This window comes from Sminthopsis crassicaudata, chromosome 3, assembly GCF_048593235.1.
Source record: "Sminthopsis crassicaudata isolate SCR6 chromosome 3, ASM4859323v1, whole genome shotgun sequence".
In the NCBI taxonomy this organism is placed as follows: Eukaryota; Metazoa; Chordata; class Mammalia; order Dasyuromorphia; family Dasyuridae; genus Sminthopsis; species Sminthopsis crassicaudata.
In genome coordinates, this window is record NC_133619.1 from 140,239,682 (window position 1) to 140,262,201 (window position 22,520).

Consider the following 22,520-nt stretch of genomic DNA (forward strand, 5'->3'; position numbering starts at 1 on the left):
TACTTTCATTTTTTTTCACCTTGTTTTTATTCTTTTTACCTCCCTATTTTTTTTTTTCAAAATTGTATTTCAGGAATTTCCTACCTAGTTTATACAAATTCAGTTTTGGAAATATTATTCTCAGGATTGCAGTTTATAATTTTGAAAACAAAATAAATACTGTTAACAATTTTGGTTCATTGAATGTTTGTACAAATAAAAGCTGTACTACAAATAAATATGTTAATAAGAATCTTAAATGCTTTAACTTGCCATAAGTCTTTGTGCAAAGAGAAAATCTGAAAGGCAGAGTAGTTCAGTAAATAAGTTTTAGATGTTGATTCAAAGGACTGTTACAAATTGTGTGATCTTGGGGGGAAAGAAATCACTTTTACTCTCTTGGCTTGTGTTGCCTATCTACAGAATAAAGAAATTAGACTAGATGTCCTATAAAAGCCCTTTTAATTCTAAAGGTTTGGTTTGTAATTCAGCAATTCTATTCATCTGATACCTTCTTCCCTTGCAGTTATATATTTCCTTAGTTTTCACCATTTTTCACAGTGAAATATTTTAAAATTCATCATTCTTTCTTTTTACACTATTTATTATTAACATGTTTTACCTGAGCTTTTGTCCTCAATTTCCCCAATAATCACTTTTGCCTTTTCTTTAAGCCCAAACCACACTTGATCTTGGCTTGTGTAAGCTATATTTAAAATTATATTTCTGTGCAATATCATTTCAAAGATCTTATTATTTTGCTTTGCATGCATGTCCATATTTTATCCTCATAGACTGCAAAGATACTAGACTAATTCTATGAAACAATTAATGATTAGATTTGATATAAATGTTTATATTAATATTATACATAAAAGTTGTATATTTTCCAGGATTTTTTCAGTTCATTTTGAAGTTAAGTTGTCAAATAAGAATTGGGCAAACATGTATCTTATATTTCTCATTGATTTTCAGTATTTTTCTATCGTATTCACTTTCTCTCTGACTTCAAATGTTTTTCAAATTTGTATTTACAAAGATATACTCTGGTAAACCTGAAAATGAGAATTTAATCACAATCTACTATGTAGCATCCTTAAAAATTACCAAACATACAACACCTGCCATCTCATCAATGTTTGGCTTACTTCTCTACAAATTACTACATATATCATTCTTGACATTGAAAGTGATAAAGAATTGAAACAGTTTTCAAATTCACTAAGACTCACAAGTAAAACAAATAGGGTTGAATAATCTCATTACCAAATACTTGCCATGCATATAAATGTATATAAAAGTATATATGTGTATTTAAGAATAATATACATTCAATAAGGATTTGATGAGTTTTTGTTCATAATGTAAAAAAAAATTCATATCACATATACAATATTTAAGTAGGCTTCTTCTTTTTAAATGTCCTAAAATAAAAGTAGCACAATATCCTATATTTCTTCATATTGTCTCCCTAGACAAGTGAATGTCTAGACATTTTCTAGACATTTCACTAGCATAGTCATTGCAGATTGTTTTCCATCATTTGTTTCAGAAAATGTAATTATTTTATTATTTTATAATAATTTATTTACTTAAATAATATTTAATATTATGCATATAATTTTAGATTGTTTGAATCGAAAAAGCAAATTGTTAGTCTTGAAAATGAAAAGGGATAACTCACCACTAATGAAGAGGAAATTAGAACAATAGTTAGGAGCTACTTTGCTCAACTTTATACCAATAAATTCGATAACTTAAATGAAATGGAAAAATACCTTCAAAAGTATAGCTCGCCCAGATTAACAGAGGAAGAAGTAAGTAGTCTAAATAGTCCCATCTCAGAAAAAGAAATAGAACAAGCTATTAACCAACTCCCTAAGAAAAAATCCCCAGGACCAGATAGATTTACATGTGAATTTTACCAAACAGTTAAAGAACAACTAACTCCAATGCTATATAAACTATTTTTAAAAATAGGAATTGAAGGAATCCTACCAAATTCCTTTTATGACACAGACATGGTACTGATACCTAAACCAGTAGATTGAAAACTGAGAAAGAAAATTATAGACCAATTTCCTTAATGAATATTGATGCTAAAATATTAGATAAGATATTAGCAAAAAGACTTCAGAAAATCATCCCCAGGATAAGACACTATGACCAAGTGGGATTTATACCAGGAATGCAGGGCTGGTTTAATATTAGGAAAACTATTAGTATAATTGACCATATTAATAATCAAATTAATAAAAACAATATGATCACCTCAATAGCTGCAGAAAAAGCATTTGATAAAATCCAACATCCATTTCTACTAAAAACGCTTGAGAGTATATGAATAAATGGACTATTCCTTAAAATAATAAAGAGCATATATTTAAAACCTTCAGTAAACATCATATTTAATGGCGATAAACTAGAATCTTTCCCTGTAAGATCAGGAGTGAAACAAGGTTGCGCGCTATCACCAATACTATCCAATATAGTACTAGAAACTCTAGCCTTGGCAATAAGAGCAGAGAAAGAGATTCAAGGAATTAAAGTAGGAAATGAGGAAATCAAATTATAACTCTTTGCAGATGACATGATGGTATATTTAGAGAACCCCAAAGACTCTGCTAAAGAGCTATTAGAAATAATTCAGAATTTTAGCAAAGTTGCAGGATACAAAATAAATCCACATAAATCCTCAGCATTTTTATAAATTACCAACACAATCCAAGAGCAAGAGATACAAAGAGAAATTCCATTCAATATAACAGCCGATAGTATAAAATATTTGGGAATATATCTACCAAAGGAAAGTCACGAATTATATGAGCAAAATTACAAAACACTTGCCAAAAAAATAGTCAGATTTAAATAATTGGAAAGCCATTCAATTCTCTTGGATAGGCTGAGCGAATATATTTAAGATGACAATACTCCCTAAACTAATCTATTTATTTAGTGCTATACCAATCAGACTTCCAAGAAACTATTTTAATGACCTAGAAAAAAATAACAACAGAATTCATATGGAAAAACAAAAGGTCGAGAATTTCAAGGGAAGTAATGAAAAAAAAAAATAAATGAAGGTGGTCTAGCTGTACCTGATCTAGAACTATATTATAAAGCAGCAGTCACCAAAACCATTAGGTATTGACTAAGAAATAGACTAGTTGATCAGTGGCATAGGTTAGGTTCACAGGGCAAGATAGTGAATAAAAATAGCAATATAGTGTTTGACAAACCCAAAGATCCCAACTTTTGGGATAAGAATTGATTATTTGACAAAAACTGCTGGGAAAACTGGAAATTTGTATGGCAGAAACTAGGCATGGACCCACTTTTAACACTACATACTAAGAGAAGATCAAAATGGGTCCAAGATTTAGGCATAAAGAACGAAATCATAAATAAATTGGAGGACCATGGGATGGTTTACCTCTCAGACTTGTGGAGGAGGAAGGAGTTTGTGTCCAAGGGAGAACTAGAGACCATTATTGATCACAAAATACAAAATTTTGATTACACCAAATTAAAAAGTTTCTGCACAAACAAAACTAATGCAAACAAGATTAGAAAGGAAGGAACAAATTGGGAAAACATTTTTACAGTTTAAGGTTCTGATAAAGGCCTCATCTCCAAAATATACAGAGAATTGACTTTAATTTATAAGAAATCAAGCCATTCTCCAATTGATAAATGGTCAAAGGATATGAACAGACAATTTTCAGATGACAAAATTAAAACTCTTTCCACTCATATGAAAGAGTGTTCCAAATCACTATTGTTCAGAGAAATGCAAATTAAGACAACTCTGAGATATCATTACACACCTGTCAGATTGGCTAAGATTACAGGAACAAATAATGATGAATGTTGGAGGGGCTGTGGGAAAACTGGGTGACTCATACATTGTTGGTAGAGTTGTGAAAGAATCCAACCATTCTGGAGGGTAATCTGCAATTATGCCCAAAAAGTTATCAAAGTGTGCATACCTTTGACCCAGCAGTGCTACCACTGGGCTTATATCCCAAGGAAATACTAAAGAAGGGAAAGGGACCTGTATGTGCCAAAATGTTTGTGGCAGCCTTTTTCATAGTGGCTAGAAACTGGAAAATGAATGGATGTCCATCAATTGGAGAATGGTTGGGTAAATTATGGTGTATGAATGTTATGGGATATTATTGTTCTGTAAGAAATGATCAACAGGAGGAATACAGAGAGGTTTGTAGATACTTACATCAACTGATGCAGAGTGAAACGAGCAGAACTAGAGGATCATTATACACTTCAACAATGATACTGTATGAGGATGTATTCTGATGGAAGTGGATATCTTCAACATAGAGAAGAGCTAATCCAATTCCAATTGATCAATGATGGACAGAATCAGCTACATCCAGAAAAGAACACTGTGAAATGAGTGTAAACTGTGAGATTTTGTTTTGTTTTGTTTTGTTTTGTTTCTCTTCTCAGATTATTTTTACCTTCTGAATACAATCCTTCCTTTGCAACAACAAAAATTCGGTTCTGAACATATATATTGTACCTAGGATATACTATAAGATATTTAATATGTATGGGAATGCCTGCCATCTAGGGGAGGGGGTGGAGGGAAGGAGGGGAAAAACTCAGAACAGAAGGGAATACAAGGGATAATGTTGTAAAAAAAAATTACCTATGCATATGTACTGTCAAAGAAAATGTTATAATTATAAAAATTAATAAAAAAAAACAAAATAAAAAAATGGATTGTTTGAATCTTGAATGTAGTGACCTGTAACTCTCTAGGAATACTAGAGGTAGCAGCAAGGAATTTTTTTTTTCTTCTCTATCTTTTTTTTTTTTCTTTTTTTATTTATTTATTTAATTTTTATTTTATTTTATAATTATAACTTTTTTTTTTGACAGTACATATGCATGGGTAATTTTTACAACATTATCCCTTGCACTTATTTCTATTCAGATTTTTTCCCTTCCTCCCCCAACCCCCTCCCCCAGATGGCAAGCAGTCTTATACATGTTAAATATATTACAGTATATTCTAGATACAATATATGTGTGTAGAACCGAATTTCTTGTTGCACAGGAAGAATTGGATTCAGAAGGTAAAAATAACAGTTTACATTCATTTCCCATTGTTCCTTTTCTGGATGTAGCTGATTCTGTCCATCATTAATCAATTGGAATTGGATTAGCTCTTCTCTATTTTGAAGATATCCACTTCCATCAGCATACATCCTCATTCCTTGTGTAAATTCTATATAATATAAACCTTATGGAGAACATAAGAAGAAGGCATTTTTTTATTTTATTCAGTTGATTTTCCTCTTTCAAATGGCCCCAATTAATTTCATCAATTTCTTTCTAAAACCATTTCTGATTTTTAATGATTTTTTTCCTCACATAAATTATCATGAATTACAACAGTTTAGTAGTTCCAGTTCTATAATATCATGATATTAATATCTAATGTGGTACTGAGGTAATAAATGTTTTTTACTAAATATCCATATTTGCTCAAACTTCCCTATTATCCAGGGGAAGCCAGACTCACCTGGGAATCAAAGTCAGGCACTAGGGAGACGAAAAGAGCATTCCTTAAGCTGTGCACATCAGAAATTCCTTACAATATTTGATCATCAGAAATTCCTTGCAGTGTTCACTTGCTAAAACAGGAACTCCCTCTACTAAGCAACAGAATTGATCCAGACTGATTCATTTTGACTTCCACTTCAGTGACTAAATCTAATATCTCCATGATACACCTGAAAAAACAGGGGTAACATTATAAAAAACACTATGCAAGTACCCCAACCCATGACTTATAATTATTTTCTTTATAACAATCATACTACTATGTGATTTCCTCACTCCCTGACCTTGTTATTTTTTTTTTTATTTTATAACCTCCATTGCCTAAGTTCACCCCTGTTCAGATCTAACTGTGCTCCCATGTAAGATATTTAAAAATGTCTTCCTACTTAGAATGAATAAATTCACAGATATCATCTAACAGTGTTTGTCTTTTTTAGACAGAACTCTGAAAAAAGGTTGACACTGAATGTTCCATAATTCAAATAGGAAAGGAGTTCCAGGAGTGTGACTTCTCCCAGACAATGCTGGGACTTTGTCTCCTTGGGATTTATTATTCTGAAAAGGCAAGTCAATCCATCCTCTAAGTTTCCTTCTCCTATCTTAGACTCCCATTTGTTCTATCATAATTTACTTTCCTCTTTAAGCAAGTTTTGGAAGCAAAGACCACACAACATTGTGTAAGCCTGTTTTGAAGGCAAAAATGCAATTTAGGAATGTCAGTCAGAATCTAAATTAGCAAGCTGACCAGCAGAGGGGCTGCCTTTGCATCAGTCTTATTACCATAAATATTACAGTGCTGGTGTTAGCTAACTAAAGACAGCCCTAAATTCTATTGGGAATCCTCTAACCTGTCCCAAATTGGTTTATCTTAAAAACAAATTAAATCAAAGGCTTATAAGAAGTCTAAATAACAGCTGAAATGTTTCTACTTACTACTTGCTCATCTGTCCTCTCCCCCTTCTCCATTTAGCTGTAGCACCAGTTCCATTCTACCAATAGACAAGATCCCAATCAACTCCAATCTTCTCTGTACTTGCTCTGGAATTGCAGCCCTCTCCAGTTATGAGATCTAAATAATGATAGTAAAGTGTTTAACAAAGTGACTAGCATATGCTAAGCACTATAATATCGTTACTTATGTAACTGAATATTATTGTTCCATAACTGAAAAATCAAAAGTGGTTTAAAATACTCAACATAATAAAATCAATGAACTTTGTATATTTGGAATTTATACTTATAGAAATTGATTTATATATCTGAAAATGTGATTGGTGTCATCTTATTGTTTATGTTATTATGTAATGTATTATTAATATATAATTAATAATTATGCATTATTTATTAATAACATAATGACATAATTATGTTATTATGTATTTATTATTTAATACATATTAACATAATATTATGTTATTATGCATTAAATTTTACTGTATCTCTAAATCTGTATTTTGAAATTTGAGAGGCCATTGCTAACCAGAAATGCTATTAGATAAAACTTCCCTTTAAATCTGTATGCTGTTAATACAAGTTGATTTTTAAAAGAATGTGATTTTTTAAAAATGAATATTGGAAAAACTTTTAAATACTTGATGTGGTATAAATTTGATAATACTACTAATCTGTTACTTATTTTTTGTATGTTTGAAACAGCAGAATATAGATAATTTTAATTTATAAGAGAAATTAAGTGAATAAATGTTAATCATTTTTATGTTACCTGTTTTTATTGGACCTGGTTCAGATTTGATAATTTATATGGATTTTTAGATATAATCAATCTATAATGCCAAAGTTGAGACAAATGACATTTTTAAAAAGAGGTCACCTGATTTTTAATGCATAAAATACTGCTTATGATGTTACATTTCTAAATTTTCTCACATTGCATAATTTGGTAAAAATTATATCAACCATGATCATCAAAAATTACTTTCTCATAATCTAGATGTTAATTTCAATAATATTTTATTTTCCAAATATATGCAAAGACAGTTTTCAGCATTCACTTTTGCAAAACCTTGTGTTCCGAATTTTCTTTCTATTTGCCCCCACCCACTTTCCCAAGACAGCAAGCAATCTGATACAGGTTAAATATGTGTAATTATTCTAAACATATTTTCGTATTCATTATGCTACATAAAAATTAGATCAAAAGAGGAAAAATCATGAGAAAGGGGAAAAAGAGAAGAAAATAAACAATGACAATTACAAAAGATGAAAATACTATGCTTTGATTCACCTTCAGATTCCATAGTTTTCTATCTGGATGTGGATATAATTTTCCATCACAAGTGCATAGGAACTGCCTGGAATCACCTCAGTTTTGAAAAGAATGAAGTCTGTCACAATTGATCATCACAAAATCTTGTTACTATGTACAATATTCTCTTGGTTCTGCTTACTTTCACTTAGCCTCAGTTCATGTTAAGTCTCTCTAGGCTTCTCTGAAATCATCCTTCTGGTCATTTCATATAGAACAATAATATTCCATAACATTCATATACCATAACTTATTTAACCATTCCCCAATTAAAAAGATACACCCTGTTTCCAGTTCCTTATCACTACAAAAGAACATTTATAAACAATTTTGCACATGTGGACCCTTTTCCATTTTTATGATATCTTTGGGATACAGGCCCAGTAGAGACACTGCTAGATCAAAGGGTATAGACAATTTGATTATCCTTTGGGACTAGTTTCAAGTTGTATTCCAGAATGGTTGGATCAGATCTCAACTTCACCAACAATGCTTTAGTATTCCAGTTTTGCCACATCCATTCCGACATTTATCATCATTTCTTCCTGTCATCTTAACTAATCTGAAAAGTTTGAAGTGGTACCTCAGAGTGATCTTAATTTACATTTTTCTAAACTAGAGTAATTTAGAGCATTTTTTCATGACTAGAAACAACTTTGATTTCTGTGTCTAAAAATTGTTCAAATACTTTGACCTATTGATCTATTGAAGTTAAGTCTAAAACTATTTTAGATATGAAGCCATTATCAGAAACATTGGTTATAAAAATTGTTTCCATTTTTTTTTGCTCTCCTTGTGATCTTAGCTATATTAGATTTATTTGTGGGGAAAAAACAAAAAAAAACAAAACAAAACAAAACATTTTTAACTTGCTGTAACCAAAATTATCCATTTTGTGTTTCATAATGTTCTCTAGTTATTCTTTAGACATAAATTCCTCCCTTCTCCATATATGTGAAATGTAGACAATTCTTTTTTCTAATTTGCTCATGGCATTAATTTTATGTCTAAATCATGAACCCATTTTGACCTTATCTTGATGTGTTACATGTTTGTCAATGCCAAGATTCTGCCATACAATTTTCCAATTTTCCAAGCATTTTTGTCCAAAAGTCAATTCTTATTCCAGAAGCTGGAATATTTTGGTTTATCAAACACTAGATTACTATATTCTTTGACTATTTTGCCTTTTAAACTTAATCAATTCCACTAATTCACTACTCTATTTCTTAGCCACATTTGATGATATATTATAGTTTTTGATTCGGTAAAGCTAGGGCACCTTCTTTTGCATTTTTTGTTCATTTATTTTTTTGAAATTCTTGACCTTTTGTTCTTCCAGCTGAATGACATTATTATTTTTTCTACCTCTATAAAGTAATTTCTTATGAGTTTTAATGATATGGTATTGAATAAGTAGATTAATTAGGTCAAATTGTCATTTTCATTGTATTAGCTCAGCCTACCCATACACATTTGATATTTTTTCCAATTGTTTATATCTAATTTTTGTGAAACGTGTTTTGAAATTGCAACTGGTAATTCATATAGTTGTGTGAAAACTAATTTTTAGTTGTGTTCCTATAGTTCCTTTCTTTGTCCTGACAAATAGACACCCAAATATTTTATACTACCTATATAACTTTGGTAAAATTGTTAATTGTTTCTAGTAAATTTTTAGTTGATTTTCTAGAATTGTCTACATATACCATCATAAACAATTCCTGACTGTGTGACCCTGGGTAAGACATTTAACATCAATTGCCTCAGACAAAATAAAAAAATAAAAAAATAAAAAAATAATAGAATAAAATAAATATACCATCATATTACATAAAAAGAGTATTAGTTTTATTTCTTCATTATCTGTTCTACTTTCAATTACTTTTACTTTTTTATTGCTAAAGCTAACATTTCTAGTATAATATTAAATACTAGTGCTGATAGTGAAACCTTGTTTCACTCCTGATCATATATGGGAATGCTACTTGCTTAACTCCATTACATATAAGGTTTGTTGATGGTTTTAGGTGCTACAAATTATTTTAAAGAAAACCATTGATTCCTATGCTTTTTATTTTTAATACGAATAAGTATTTTCTTAAGTCAAATGCTTTTTCTGCATCTATTAAGATAATCATATGATTTCTATTACTTTGGTTATTGATGTGGTCCATTTTGTTGATAGTTTTTCTGATATAAAAGCATTGCATTCCTGATATAAATGATTACTGGTTATAACGTGTTATACTGATGATAAGTTCTTTAATCTCTTTACTAAAATTTTATTTAATATTTCAACATCATTATTCATTAGGGAAATTGGTCTATAATTTACTTTCTTTGTTTTGGCTTATATTGTTTTAGGAATAAGCACCTTATCTATGTCATAAGAGGAATTTGGTAGGACTATTTCTTCCCCCTTTTTTTCCCAAATAATTTATGTAATATTGGAATTAGTAGGTTTTTTTTTTTCTTTTTTTTTTTTTTTAATGTTAGTTAGAAGTTACTTGTAAATTCTGGCCTTGGAGATTTTTTTTTTTTTTTTAACGGAGTTCATGAATAGATTATTCAATTACCAAGATGGTGGGGAGGATACACACTTCTTTCTAAGCTCTCCTTCTATACTCATAGTAAAATGAAATTCAGTCTCTGAAATAATGCTAGACTGAGAGAATATACAAATATTGGGAGTGCAGCAAATTACCAGCATAATTTCAAAAACAAAAACAAAACAAAACAAAAAAACAGAAAAAGGTCTGTTTTGATCAGGTGTGGAGATGGGAGGAAGCCAGGCACAGGCATGGAGGCCAGTGCACATTGAGCAGACCTGGAGGGGGGAGGGCAATCTCCCCAGGTCTGAGAATCTATGGGGAAGACTCTATCACAGTGTTGTCTACTCTCCCCTGGTTGCAAGCCAGTAGGTCAGAAGAGAAGTCATATAACATCCAACACAAACACAAAAGGTAAAGAACACTCCACATCCACTCAGCACCAGGAGTGACTCAGCACCATCCCAGCATAGCTGCTGTTCCCCAAACAGCCAATGTCTCTTCCTGGTCTCTAGAGGAAACTTAGAACCTCCTTGCCCTAAAAGCAGATCCTTTTTTTTTTTTTTTCTTAAATGAGTAAAAACAGCAAAGGGAGATCTAATTATACATAGCTTCTATAGTGAAAGAGAACAGATTTGAAACCCTGAGAAGACTAAAAGTAGATTGTCTCCAGATAAAGGCCCAAAGGGTGATAAAACCTGGTCCTTACTAGACAAGGCTCTCCTAAAAGAAATTTAAAAAGGATTATAGAAGAGAGCTAGAAGAAAAATGGGGTAAGGAAATTAAAACTCTGCAAGAGAGGATGGAGATAAAAGTGGAGGTAAAAAGAAGGAAATTACATCTCAGGAAGAGGCAAAGGAAGCCTATCATATCTGAAGGAAAGAATGGAGATGGATGAATATTGTGTGAATCTTACTCTTATCAGATTTGACTCAAAGAGAAAATATTAGACATATTTGGTTTACAAAGAAACTTCTCTCATTGAAAAGTGAGAGTGGAAAAGAGAAGGTATAAGGACCGGGGAGAAAACTCTATGGGGAAGGGATTCTAAAGGGGGAGGGCTGCTTGTGGCAAGTGGTTGCCATAGGTTTAATATTGGGGAGGACGATAAAGGAATAACAGAATACAAAATTATAATCTGGTGATTATAAGATGGCAGGAAATACAGTTTTAGTGGTTTTAACCGTAAATGTGAATGTTTTGGGATTAACAGCCAGAATCCTACAATAAGTTGGTTATAGGAAACACATTTAAAGCAGGGTGGTATATATAGAGTAAAGGTAAAAGGCTAGAGCAGAATCTATTATGCTTCAGGTGATGTAAAAAAGCGGTAGTAGCCATCCTGATCTCAGATCAAGCAAAAGCAAAAATTGATCTAATTAAAAGAGATAAGGAAGGAAACTATATCTTGCTAAAAGATACCACAGATAAAGAGGCAATATCAATACTAAACACATACACACTAAGTGGTATAATATCTAAATTCCTAAAGAAATTAAGAGAGCTGCAAGAAGAAATATACAGCAAAACTATAATAGTGGGAGATCTCAACCTTGAACTCTCAGAATGAGATAAATCAAACCACAAAATAAATAAGAAAGAAGTTAAAGAGATAAATAGAATCCTAGACAAGTTAGGTATGGTATATCTTTAGAGAAAATTAAATGGAGACAGAAAGGAGTATACTTTCTTCTTAGCATTTCATAGAACCTATAAAAAATTGACCATATATTAGGACATAAAGTCTTCAAAATCAAATGCAGAAAGGCAGAAATGTAAATCCATTCTTTTAAGATCAGGAGGCAATAAAAACTACATTCAATAAAAATCCAGGGGAAAACTGACCAAAAAATAATTGGAATTGGAAACTAAATAATCTTATCCTAAAGAATTAATGGGTGAAACAACTAATCAGAGACACAAGTATTAATTTCACTCAAGAGAAAGACAACAAACCAAAATTTGTGGGATTTAGCCAAAGTGGTATTAAGGGAAAATTTTATATCCCTAGGAGCTTATTTGCATGAAATAGAGAAAGAGAACATTAATGAATTGGGCTTGCAACTAAAAAAAGGTAGGACAAGAGCAAATTAAAAATTCTCAATCAAATACTAAACTTGAAATTCTAAAAATAAAAGGAGATATTAATAAAATTGAAAGAAAAAAAGAAAAAAATATTGAATAAAAAAAAAAAACTAAGAGCTGGTTTTATGAAAAAACCAAGAAAATAGATAAATCTTTGGTAAATTTGATTTTAAAAAGGAAAGAGGAAAATCAAATTGTTAGTCTTAAAAATAAAAAAAGGAAGGACTTTGCACCAACGGAAAGAAAATTAGAGCAATAATTAAGACTTACTTTGCCCAACTTTATACCAATACATTTGATAACTTAATTGAAATGGATGAATACCTACAAAAATATAGGTTGCCAATATTAACAGAGGAGGAAGTTAATTGCATTAATAGTCCCATCTTACAAAAAGAAATAGAACAAGCTATTAATCAACTCCCTAAGAAAAAATCCCCAGGACCTGATGGATTTACATATAAATTCTACCAAACATTTAAAGAGCAATTAACTCCAAAACTATATAAATTATTTGAAAAAATAGGGAATGAAGGAGTCCTACCAACTACCTTTTATACACTGAATTGATACTGACACCTAAACCACTAGGAAGAAAATGGAGAAGAAAATTATAGACCAATATCCCTCATGAATACTGATGCAAAAATCTTAAATAAAATATTAGTAAAGAAAATTTATATGCATAGAATTTATACATTATTGTTATAAATTAATGTTATATATTATTTATATAGAAAATTATCCCCAGAATAATACACCATGACCAAGTAGAAGTTATATCAAGAATGCAGGGCTGGTTCAATATTAACATAAGTGATTATATCAATACTCCAAATTAACAAAAATCATATGATCATCTCAATTGATATAGAAAAAGTATTTGATAAAATACATCACCCATTCCTATTAAAAAATCATAAGAGTATAGGAATAAGTGGACATTTCCTTAATATAGTAAGTAGCATCTATCCAAAACCATCTGTAAGCATCATATATAATGGAAATAAAGTGGAACCATCCCCAATAAGTTCAGGAGTGAAACAGGCATCATACTATCATCATTATTGTGTTAGAATTCAATATTATGTTAGAAATGCTAACTTTGGCAATGAGATGAAAACAAGAGATTAGAGGAATTAGAGTAGATAATGAGGAAATCAAATTATCACTCTTTGCAGATGATATGATGGTATGCATAGAGAACCCAAGAGAATTTACTACAAAAATTAGGATAGTTTACCTCTCAGACTTGGGGAGAAGGAAGGACTTTGTGACTCAAGAAAACTAGACATGATTATGGGTCACAAAATAGAAAATTTCAGTTATAGTAAGTTAAAAAAGTTTTTGTACAAATAAAAATAATGTAGACAAGATTAGAAGGGAAGCAATAAACTGGGAAAACATTTTTACATTCAAAGTTCTGATAAAGCCCTCATTTCCAAAATATATACAGAATTGACACAAATTTATAAGTAATCAAGCCATTCTCCAATTGATAAGTGGTCAATTCTGAGATGAAGAAATTGAAGCTATTTATAGTCATACAAAAAAGGTGATCTGTAGAGGACCAGAACTCTGAAGAGGTATACTTGAATCAAGGACAGCTTGGTGCTTGTGGTTGAGTACCTACTCAGTGTGAGATACTGGTTCTCTATAATAATGTAATAGTTGCTGGTACTGTTTGCTGTAGTGATATAATCATAACATGGTATTTAAGGGAGTCTCAGACACAGAAGTCTTTCTCAGCAATAGCTCTCAGCCACAGACAAAGAGAAGGCTCTAGGCTCCAGAATCCAGATTCCATATTCCATCTTTGACCAGCCATGGGGTAGCTCTCCTGCTTCCTTCACTTTTCCACACAAAGACCAAGGACTTGGGCTGATCCCCAGGCCTTTAGAGAGAGCTTGCCTGGATATTACATTTTGGTGGCCAAACATGGAGCCCTAGAAATTCAAGGTCTTGCAAAGCAGGGCACAAAGCAGTTCAGCTGAGAACTTAAGCTCAGTGGAGAAGTTCCTTTGATCCAGAAATAGAGTGAATATTTAAAAAAAAAAAAAAAGGCAAGCAGGAAACTTTGGTAAGGACTAAACTATTTACTTTTGTATTTTAGCTGAAATACAAGGGAAGTATGTAGAATGCATAGTTAAGCTAATAAACAAGCAAGGTCTGTTGGTAACTCAGAGGTAGATCACTAGGCTCTTAAATATATTAGGGTGCACTTCTTCTTGGCTATGTAAAAAAAAAAAAAAAAAAAAAAAAAATTAAAGCCAGCTACATGGGACTACTGGGAGAGCAACTAATTGAATAATATAAAGCTATAGGTCCTGATTCAATTCTTGAAGAAACATTATTATGTGCAATATAATATATTTGGCTTTAAATAATCCCACAAGTTCTAAAAAAGAAGGAAAAAAAATAAGAAAAACAGCCAGACAAGAAAATGTGAGGAGAAAGAAAAGGATGGGGCTGATCCAGCTGAAAGGCATGGAGAGTTGGATCTTAAGTACTATGCTGATAAGCTTAAAGAGTGCAGTGTTTCTCAATTTTACAGCTTAGTTACACCTGAGTAGGTACCCTTAGGGCATTCCCCATCTCATGACCTCCTCCTTCAATTTGGCCTTTGAGGATGGAAGGAGGGGCAGTGATATTATAAACTCCACCCATGCAGCAGCTTTGTTCACTCCATATGACACAATTACAAAGGTCACTAATTAAAGATAAAGAGGAAGGGCAGGATTCATCTAATTTGAGAATAGAAATGGTCCCTGTGATTAAAGAGTTTAACTCTTCAGGTGAAGAAAAAAAGGAGATACACTCATTTTACTCTTGAAATTATCAAAGACCTGAAATAGGTTTGTACTCTTTTTGGGACTACATCATCTTATGTTAACATGGTATTAGAGAATTTTAACACCTAGTGATTGGATATTTATAGCGAAGACATGTTTAGAACCAGGACAAAACTTGTGGCTTTCTGATTATGGTAAAATTTATAGAATACAAACTCAATGAAATAGGCAACCTGGAGTTAATATACCAGTCAACTCTGACCAACTAACAGGTGTAGGTCCTTATTCAGACAATTTAGCACAGATTATTTAATCTTTGACAGTGACAATATATGAGCAAATTGCTTCTCCTGGTATCAAAGCATGGAGTACCACCCAGGAAGACAAGATAGAGGGGGAGCTTTCACAAAAATAGAACAAGGTCTAAATGAACCCTTTGCTGATTTCGTGAGATGTCTGCAGACAGCTATCATATGAACTATTGGTGAAAATGCAGCAATAGGAATTATGACAAGAAAATTTACTAAAGAAAATGCTAATGAGTTTTGTAGAAAAATTATACTAGGACTACACAAGGATGCTCCTTTAAATGAGATCATAAGATGCTGGGCAGCAGTGGTCACATATACCTTTTATACCCAGGCTATGATGCAGATTTCTCAAGTTCTAAACATGGGAAGACAGAGTCCCTTTTGAAAAAGGACTTCCAGAGAGACTCATCAGGGCTTTCAATGCAGTAAAGTACTGCATCTGAAAGCTCAATGTTGGCATAAAGATAGAGTGAAAAAACAGGGTGAAAGAACAAGACCCAAAACCCCATGTCCAAAATGCAACAAAGGCTTCCATTGGGCATGAGAATGTACATTGACTCTGGGAAATGGGAAGCAAAGCTCAGCTCCAGGCTCCCAGGGGAAGGGGTAGGGGGACACTTGGGGCATGAAAGCAGCCAGCATTACACCCAGAGAGTCTCTAGAAGTTCAGTACTTCCACATGATCAATCAGGCAGGAAGCATCCTGACGGCAGAAAGGGATTACAGTTGGGGAGAATAGAGTTGTATGCAGCTGGAACTACTGAGATATCCCTGGAGAGGTGAAATCTGTCCCTGTCCATTCTATAGATTCTTTGCCTTAAGGCACAGTGGACTTGACATTTCAAATCCTAAGAGTTCTTACAAAATACTGTTCATTCATATGCTGATAATATTCCAGTCACTAATACAGGTAGACAATGTGTGAATTATCATCCAGGAGAAGTAGTAGCATCTGTATCATTTACTGATACAGACTCCTATTAGGCAATTTGGTAATATTTGCCCAGATTTTGACTCCTAACAACAGAATCCAAGAATATTCTAGACTACAGCTATTACAAATGACTATCCTATTCTTATTATCTATGCAAATGGTATACCATTGAAAGGCCTGGTAAACATAGGTGCAGATTGTACAATCATTGGAGGCACCAGCTGGCCCAGTCATTGTCCAAAGATTAAGGCAGACACCTATATATCTGGCAATGGAGGATCAATAGCAAGTGAAGTGAGTGCTACCTCTTTGAAATGGATATTTGAAGGTGAAACAGCTTTTACTCGTTTTGTAGTTGAAAAATCCCCATCAATCTATAGGGAAGAGATCCTACAACAGTTAGGATCACAATTGAGTACTTTGCCTTTTTAGGCAGAGCTGCTGTTGAAGTCTTGGCCACGCACCCACCTGTCCCCATTCAATGGAAAACTGATATACCAGTGTGGATAGAATAGTAGCCCTTAGCAAGTGATATAATTCAGGCTTTATTAGATATAGTACAGGAGCAACTTGAGCAAGGACACTTACTTCTCTAAGTCCTTGGAATTCCCCTGTATTTGTTGTAAAAAAAGAAATCTGGAAAATGGAAGATATTAAGAAAATTAAATGAAAAGATTGAAAATATGGGAACTCTTCAGCCAGGACTTTCATCTCCTACTCAATAGCCTAGAGAATGGCCTCTTTGGGTTATAGACATTAAGGATTGTTTCTTTTCTATCCCTCTAGATAAAGAGGATAATTATTAATTTAGCTGAGCAATATAGGAATAGACAGTTTTGCCACAAGGAAAGAAAAATAGCTCTACTATGTGTCAAATGTACATGGCTGCTGCTCTTACTCCAGTAAGAAAAGGATCTCCAAAAGTTTTGTTATTACATTACATGGATGATATCTTGGGGTATGGACTGGGAACAAATGTTACACGCATGTTTACAAAAAAAACATAGAATCACTAAGGAACTACAAATTGCATATAGCTCCAGAAAAAAAAAATTAAAGACAAAATCCTTTTTTTAATATTTAGGATATGAAGTATATCCTAAGGTTCTTAGAGTACAAAAACTTTTCTTTAAAAACAGAGAAGTTGAACACCTTAAATGACTTTCAGAAATTGATAGGCGATATTTGCAATTTGGGATAACAACAGAGGAAGCTAGTTCAATAATAAAAGCCTGTATAGCTTGCTTCCTTTTCATGCTCCTATGCTCCTTCCAGGGAAAAACCCTTGTGGTTCAAGACCCAATGAAATTTGGCAAATAGATGTGACCCATTATAAATCTTTTGGTCATCTGTCTTTTATCCATGTTGTAGTAGACACCTTTTCAGGATTTACTTTTTTAATACCAGCAACAAAAGTGAAAGCCGGAATGGTCACTGGATTTCTTACACAAGCATTTGCAATTATGGATGTGCCACAAGCAATAAAAACAGATAATGGACCTGTATATACTTCTAAACATTTTGCACAATTTTGTGCACAGTATAAAATTTTATACACCATTGACATACCTTTTAATCCTCAAGGACAGGCAATAGTAGAGAGGAGAAACAGAAACATCAAGACAGTCCTCTAAAAACAAAAGAAAGGGGGAGCCACAGGTAACCCTAGAGAACTTTTAAATCTAGCTCTTTACACTATTAGTTTTTTGATTTTTGATAAAGATGCACTGGCTCTGGAAGACAGGTTTTATAAACCACTGGAAGAGCAATGTCCAGTGCCAGCAGCTCCACTACCTTATGTAATCACCAGATGATGTGGAGAGATCCAGAAAATAGTGAATGGAAGGGACCAGATAGTTTAACTGCTTGGGGGAGAGGGTTTAGTTGTATCTCTACAGATGGAGAACAAATCAAATTGGTGTCAATGAGCTGTATTTGCCTTATCCATTGGAGAGAGATGGAGCAGACCCTTGAAACAAAGGAGAAGATCCAAGAAACATTGGGTAGTTCCATCACTGACTCTGCCGAACATTGAAAGAGCACAGGAGTTATGGTAATTAACTCATGAACATCAAAGATTGGTAATAAGATTGCTGCATGACTTCAAAATCTGAAGGAATCATTGGATTCCCCATCACATGAAATAATGGACAATAGATTGGTCTTGGACTATCTCTTGGCTGCTGAAGGAGGTGTATGTGTGATTGTTATTTATATATCCTCCTTCTGAACTTAGGGACATGTATATTCATATTGTTTGTTATATCACTACTAGCCTGAGTTATATTACTATGTGCTTATGTAATATCTCCCATGCTGATGGATTTATGCATAACCGTTTCAATTTCAGTCAAGAGGAAACCTGCTAACAATATCTGGTTTGACTCCCCATTTCCCTTTGGTGTTTTCACATCTCTTCCTGAGAAGTCAGGGAGGACATGACTACCTGTGTTTTAAAATAAAAGAAAGCCAGAGATGTAGAAGGCTGGAACTCTCAAAAGGTATACTTGAATCAAGGATAGCATGGTGCTTGTGATTGAACACCTACTCAGTGTGAGATAATGATTCTCTGTAGGGATGTAATGGTTGCATGTGCTCAGTGTGCTATAATGATGTAATCATAATGAGGTATTTAAGGGAGTCTCAGACACAGAAGGCTCTCTCTCAGCCACAGACACAGAGAAAACTTTAGGCTCCGGATTCCAGACTCCATCTTTTTTTTTTTTTTTTTTTGCTAATAAAATTAACCAAAAGTTTATCTATTTTATTGTTTTTTTCCATAAAATCAACTTTTAATATTGTTTATTCATTCAAGTTTTCTTATGTAAGTTTTATTAAGTTTCCCTTTTATTTTCTGAATTTCAAATTTCATATTTAATTGGAGTTTATTTTCTTTTTCTTTTTTCTATCTTTTTAGTTGCATGATAAATACATTGATCTTCTTTTTTTTTTTATTTTATTTATGTAAGAATCTAGAGATAATTTTTTTTCTATTAAGGCCTGTTTTAAATTTATCCCACAGTATGCTATCTCAATGTTGACGATTTTTAGTTGAAATTAATATCTTTCCTATGATTTGTTCTTTGATTCACTCATTTTTTAGGATTAGATTATTTAGTGTCCAATTAATTTTTAGCTTATTTTTCTGAAAAAGATGAATTTACTATTTAAGTCTCTCTGCCTTTGATTTTGAGGTTTTTATGCCTTAATACATGGTCAATTTTTGTGAGGTGCCATTACCAGTGAGAAAAATTTATATTTCCTTTTGCCCCCATTCACATTTCTGCAAAAATCTATCCCAAATTAACAAATTTCCATTCACTTTGTTAACTACTTTGTTATTTATTTTTGGTTAGATTTATCTAATTCTGATAGAGGAAGGTTGACATCCCCCACTAGTATAGTTTTGCTGTCTATTTCATCTTGTGACTCAATTAATTCTTCTCTAGTATTTGAATCCTATGCCACTTAGTGTAGATATGCTTTGTTTTGATGTTACTCATTTTCTATGCCACTCTTTAGCAAGATGTAGTTTTCATCTCTTTTAATTAGATCTGTTTTTGCTTTTGCTTTTTTTTTTCTTCAGCTGAATCATAATATTTTCTGCTACAGCCTTATACATTTATATTTTATGTATCTCTCTGCTTCAAATATGTATTTTGAAAACTACATATTGTAGGATTTTGGCTTTTAACTCACTCTATTATTCACTTCTGTTTTATGGGAGAATCCATTCAATTTCATTCATAGTAATTAAGATTCCTAATTCTATATTTACCAAAACCTTATTTTTCCCCAAATTATACTTTTCTCTCTCCTTTCATCCTTTTCCTCCTCATCAGTGTTTTGCTTTTGACCAGCATTTTCTCAATCTGCATTCCTTTTTTCAGTCCCCCTTCTACTTCTGTACGCCGTTCTATTAACCTTTCTCCTTTCCCTTGCTACTTGTATATAAGTCAAGACAAATTTCTGCATCAAACTAAGTATGCAGGTTATTCCCTTTGAGCCAAATCTGGATGAAATTCACATTCAAATGTCAATCATACCTTGTCTTTTTTTCCCTCAACTCTTATAAATCTGTTGTGACTCTTCATGTCACATACCATATACCACATTTTACCCTCCCTTTAGTTTTCTTTCAGTACAACCCCCTTTCCACCCCTAATTTCTTCTTTATACCATTACATTAAAGACAACTTATAACAACACCTTCTAAGTATACCCCTTGTAACTTCCCTAACAAAGACACAGTTCTCAAGAGTTATGTCTATCATCTTCCCATGTAGAGATGTAAACATTTTAACTTTGAAAAAACATGATTTTTCTTAAATATATAGATAGATAGATATAGATATAGATATATAGATATTGCTGAGGTAACTGAGATTAAGTGACTTACCCAGGGCCACCTGGAAGTATTATATGTCTGAGGCCAGATTTGAACTCAGGTCTTCCTGACTTCAGGGCTAGTGCTCTATCCACTGTGCCACCTAGCTACCCCAAATATATATTTTTTCCTGATAAAAACATGGCACCTATACAAAAATGGGTCATGTAATGGACATAAAATTCTCAAAAGCAAATATTAAAAGGCAGACATAATAAACATACCCTTTTAAGATTATATATTCAAAAAAGCATTGGAAAGATAAATTAACAATTAATTGGAGACTAAATAATCTGATCCTCAAGCATAAATGAGTCAAAGAACAAATGAAAGGAACAATCAATAATTTTAAATAGAATGATAATAATGAGACACCATGCCAAAATTATGGGATAGAATGAAAGCAGTACTTGGAGGGAAATTTGTTTCTCTGAATTTTTACATCCACAGAATGAAAAAGGAACATATCACAGAATTGGGCATACAAGAGCAACAAACAACATCTATGGAAACTTAAATATTAATATATTTAATATATATTAAAATCTCCAATTGAGCACAAAATTGAAAATCTTGAAAATCAGTGGTGAAATTCATACAATTAAAGGGGAAAAAAGCACAATAAATTATTGAAATAGTAAAGAAATCTAGAGACTGATCTTAAGGGGGGAAACAACAATATAGATAAGCTATTGGCTAGTGAGATTTTTAAAAACAGTAAGAAGAAAAATATACAGTATCAAAAATGAAAAGGTGAAATCTCCACCAATGAAGAAATTAAAGCAAGTATTAGGAAATGGTTTGCACACTTATATGCTAAGAGTTCTGACAATCCGAGCAAAATCAATGATCAACAAAAAACAAAACAAGCATAAATTACCTAAATGAATATATCAGGATGTAGAAAACCAAATAATCCCATCTTAGAAAAAGAATTTGAACAAGCTATTAACAAAATCCCTTGGAACAAATCCTCTGGCCTAGATGGGTTCATCAATGAATTATACCAAATGTTTAAACAAAAATTAATGGCAATATTATATAAAGTCTTTGGAAAAATAGGTGAAGTATTCCTACCCAACCCTTTTATGATACAAAGAGCACACTGATCCCTAAATCAGGAATAGTTAAAATAGAGAAACTGCTTTATAGATCAATTTCCTTAACAAGTATTGATGCAAAAATGTAAATAGAATAGTAACAAAGCAACAACAGTAACATACTATAAGGATTATACACCATGACTAAGAAGAATTTATTCCAAAAATGCTGGCTTGATTCAATTTTGGGAATAATATCAACATAAATGAATGTATCAATAACTAAATCAATAGTAATCATAAGATGGTCTCAATATATGTTAAAAAGTCATTTGAAAAAAATATATAACAACCATTCCTATTAAAAACACTAGAGAATGTAGAAATAAAAGGAACATTACTTAAAATGACAAGCAGCATCTACCTAAACCCATTAACAAACATTATCTATAATGGGGACAAGCTAGTAGTCTTTCTAAAAACACAAAAACAAAAAACAAACAAACAAACAGAGGTGAAGCTTAGTTGCCTTTTATCACCACTATTATTCAATATAGTAATACAAATGTTAATTATAGCTTC